The sequence below is a fragment of the Miniopterus natalensis genome, chromosome 10, assembly GCF_054644295.1.
Source record: "Miniopterus natalensis isolate mMinNat1 chromosome 10, mMinNat1.hap1, whole genome shotgun sequence".
NCBI classification, from domain to species: domain Eukaryota; kingdom Metazoa; phylum Chordata; class Mammalia; order Chiroptera; family Miniopteridae; genus Miniopterus; species Miniopterus natalensis.
Genome location: NC_142090.1, coordinates 35,953,956 through 35,958,606, shown reverse-complemented (window position 1 = coordinate 35,958,606; position 4,651 = coordinate 35,953,956). Strand labels below are relative to the sequence as shown.

Here is a 4,651-nt window from a genome sequence, read left to right as displayed (position 1 = left end):
GTTTGTTTGGGGGTTGTTTCTTTGTCTCCCCATTTTAGTGAATCAATGTTTCTATTGGTATATTAGATATACTTGCTGTCTCCTAGTTCTGTTGGGTGGGATTTCATACTGTATGTCCAGTGGAGCCCAGAGGTGTGTTTTCCTTATATTTTTGAGCTATTTGCTCAGGTGCATCCCTTTTGTGGGTGTCCCTTTTTTTGGTTCTTTGGGCTCCCCTGTTGTGATTGGATCTAGATTGTTGTTGACCCGCTCTTGGGAGGACTCTCCTTTCTGGCTCACTAACTGTATGGTTCAGCCCCAACCATGTCATGTGAGCTGTTGTACAGGCACTGGCAAAAATATGGATTGCTTCACAAATTTGCCTTTCATACTTGGACAGGGATCACACTAATCTTTTTATCATTCCAATTTTAGTATATACAATGCTGAAGTGAGCGCCCTTTCTCTCTTTATGTTGTATATCTACTGTAGAATTTTGATTTGCGGTTACCGTGTGTTTCATGTATACCAAGCTATGTTTATAGCAGTCTATTTTAATTTGTTACTAGCTTAAGTTCAAACACATAATTTCATTACCCTGAAACTGTTAGTGGTAGAACAGAAATTTTTAATTTTAATGAAGTTCTCTTTATTAATTATTTCTTTCATGAATTGTGCCTTTGGTGTTTTACCTAAAACATCACAACCAATCTTAAGGTCATCCAGGTTTTCTTCTACATTATCTTCCAAGACTTTTATTTTTATTTAATTTTTATTTTTAATATGTTTTTATTCCTTTCAGAGAGAGGAAGGGAGGAGAAAGAGATAGATACATCAATGATGAGAGAGAGTCACTGATCGATTGCCTCCTGCATGCCCCTTACTGGAGGTCAAGCCCACAACCCAGGCATGTACCCTGACCAGGAATCAAACCATGTCCTGGTTTATAGGTCGTCACTCCACCACTGAGCCACTGTAGCCAGGCATTTCAGAATTTTTAGTTTTGTGCTTTACATTTAGTTCTGTAATCCATTTTGAGCTAATTTTTTAGAACATTATAAAGTCTTTGTCCACATTCTTTTTTTTGCAAGTGGATGTCCAGTTGTTCCAGCACCATTTGTTGGAAATACTATCTTTGATTAATTGCTTCTGATCATTATTGCTTCTTTGTCAAAGCCAAATTTACAATATTTATGTCAGTCTATTTCTGGGTTATCTGCTCTTTTTCAGTGATCCTTTTGTTTGTTCTTTTGCCAATTCCACAGTATCTTGATAACTGTTGCTTTATAATAGGTCTTGAATTAGGTAGTGTCATCCCCCAATTTTGATTTAAAAAAAAATATTCTGTTGGCTATTTGGGCCTTTCCCCCCTCCCTATAAACTTTAGGATCAGTTTTTCAATATCCACAAAATAAGTTGCCATGGATTTTGATTACAATTTCATTGAATATATAGATAAAATTGGGGAGACCATCTTGACATTCTTGATATCATTAAGTCTTCCTATCTATGGACAAAGAGTATGTCTCCATTTATTTAGTTCTTTGAATTTGTTTATGAGTTTTGTTGTTTTTCTCACTTAGATCTTATACATTTTTTGTTACAGTTATAAGTAAGTACTTCGTTTTTGGATGTGTTAATATAAATGGTATTGTATTTTTAATTTCAAATTCCTTTTATTCAGTGTGATATATATTAATGTGATTAACTTTTATACATTAACCTTGAATCCTGGTACCTTGCTAATCACTACTTAGATCCAGGAGTTTTGTTGTTGCTGTTGATCCATTTGAATTTTTTGAAGACAATCATGTTATTTGTGCACAAAGACAGCTTTATCCTTCCCTTCCCAATCAATATGACTTTTTTTTTCTTATTGCATTAGCTAGAACTTATAGTATGATGGTGAAAAGGAGTAGAAAGAGGGAACTTCTTTGCTTTATTCCTGGTCATAGTGAAATATAATCAAGTTTCTTACTATTAAGTAATGTGCTAGCTGCAAGGTTTTTTAGTAGATAATCTTTATTAAGTTGAGAAACTACCTCTCCAACTTAGATTACTGAGAGTTTTATCATGAATGGTTACTGAATTACCCTTTACATTTTTATTTAAAATAACAGTTTTATTAAGATATTATTTATATATCATAAAATTAATACAGTTAAACTCTACAATTCAATGTTGTTAGTAAATTCACAAAATAGTGCAAAATATAATTTTAGAATATTTTATCACCCCCCCCAAAAAAACCCTCTACTCACTAGCTATCATTACTCACTTTCCTTTCCTTAGACTTAGACAACCACTACTCTACTTTCTGTCTTTATGAATAAGCAGTATTGCATATGTTAAGTGATATATAATAGGCAATAATTTAGATATTTAATATAAATTTAATCATACATTATGTTTCTGTGACAACTTTCTCCACTTAACATAATGTTATCAAGTTTATCTATGTTGTAACATGTAGTTTTAGTATTTCATTATATTTATTGTTAAATAATGTTCTATACCACATTTGTTTATTCACTTATTAGTTGATGGATATTTGGATTATTTATACTTTTTACCTATTAAAAATAATGCTACTATGAAAATTTATGTATAAATCTCTGTGTGGATGCATTTAAATTCATTTTGATTTATATCTTTAAGTGGAATTTCTAGGTCATATGGTATATATATATTTTTTGATGAACAGACACATATTCTCCAGAGTGGGCTCAATATTTTATATCCATACTAACAATGTATGAGGGTTGTTATTTCTCTGCATCCTTGCTAACTCTTGTTATTGTCTTTTTAAAAAAATTTTTATTGCCATCTTAGTGAGTATTAACTAGTATGTCATTAGGGTTTTCACTTACATTTCCCTAATAACTAATGATAATGAACATCTTTTCATGAGCTTATTGGCCATTTGTATACCACCTTTGTAGAAATGTTTATTAAATCATTTGTCTATTTAAAAATTGGGTTATTTAATTTTCTTCCCTTACTTTTTCAGAATTTTTTTTTTAAAAGCTTTTAGAGATATCTGCTTGATCCAGAATTCTGGCAAGATTAACTCTTCTTGATTTACAGTCTTCATAATTTTCTTTAAACCAACAATTTCACAATCCTTTGGCTCATCTTCATAAAACAGTGTATCTAGATATTTGGTCATTTTAATTGGTTATTCATGTACTTTCTTGGACTTTGTGAATCCAAGTAAATAAAAAGAATTTTACTTTTTTAAGTTATATGGGTAAACATTGTAGATGACCTTTTATTATTATGTACAATGGAAGGGAAATATTTATTTTCTTGATAATGTGCCAGCATGATGCAGATAGTGCTTTAGGTCTTCTGTCAGAAATGACTGTGACATTTCTTAGTAATAATTGGTACCTCTTTTCTCCTAAATTAGGTTTATGTTTCTCATGCAGATAAGATGGAGAAAAGAAAGTCCAGAATTTATAATAATAATAAGCAGGCCTGCCTCAGAAGGGTGATTCTGCTACTTACAGTTTTGTGACTTGGGGCAAGTTAGTTAATCTCTTCATAAGGAAAATTGTGATAATCATAAGTATTTCATATTACTGTGAGGATTAAACTGATAATGACTGAAAAATAGCTCATGAACTGACTAATAATATGCCATAATAATATGCCATAATTACTCAACAAATATTAACTGCTTTTCCATGTAGTGACATAGAAGTTCTTATTAGCTTTTCTTCCTACTTGTTGCTTTTGTGTGCTATCATACCATTCTATTTTTTCCAACACTTCAATCTCTTTTTGAACATTCATGTTTTAAATTTCTTACAAGATATGCTATGATCTGAATATTTGTGCCTCTTCAAAATTCCTATGTTGAAACCCTAACCTCCCACAAGATGATAGTATTAGGAAATGTGCCTTCAAGAGATTCTTAGATCATGAAAACAAAGACCTCATGAATGAAATGAATTCATTATTAAAGATTCCATAGAATTCCCTCACCACCTTCTACCATGTGAAGATGGATGCAGAAAGAAATCATGAGTTTTGAGTCAGACAGGGACCATACTGGTACTACTATTGGAGGACCATACTGGTACGATTATTAATCTCCCCAATTGCTTGTGTAAGTTGGGTTCTTGGGGTACCTTCGGAATACAAATTTTCAGAGGCCCCCAAGGGAATATGAGATATGATGGAAAACTTTATTTTCAGAAAATTATATCCCTGAATTTCCAAAGTCCCATTCCCCTTAGTCCAGTCATAGAAGAAGTGTAGTTGGGTCTTATGTAGAGCTAAAATCAAAGCCAGTGTCCACAGTTTCCTTTCCATGTTGGGGCCAGGTCCAGTTAAATATTAGGCTAGCTTAATTTGTGTTTGCATGTTGGGTCTGCAGGAAACATAGGCAGGAACAAAACCAGAAAGTCTTATGAGTCAAGAGCAGGGACAACAAGAGAGAGAATTCCTTTGTTTAGGGGATTACATATTCCCAAATTTTATCTTGTTTGTAGTGGCCAAGCCCATTCTATCCAACCATCTCTGTTTACAAGTGATTGATAGGCAAGGACATTCCCAATGTCACCTGGACTTTATTGGTCATGCTTCTATTTTTCCTGTGTCTAGTCCCCTTCCCCAAGTGTCCTGTAGGGAATAGGTGGGGGAGTGCTAAGCTGCCCAAATGGAA

At 33.0% G+C, this 4,651-nt stretch overlaps 1 non-coding gene across 1 annotated transcript; it reads right to left on the bottom strand.

Moving 5' to 3' along the window:
* Positions 1-334: 334 nt before the first annotated feature.
* Positions 335-438, bottom strand: LOC148092232 (U6 spliceosomal RNA). Its single transcript, XR_015715251.1, has one exon. It is a non-coding gene; the product is annotated as a U6 spliceosomal RNA (small nuclear RNA).
* Positions 439-4,651: the final 4,213 nt, after the last annotated feature.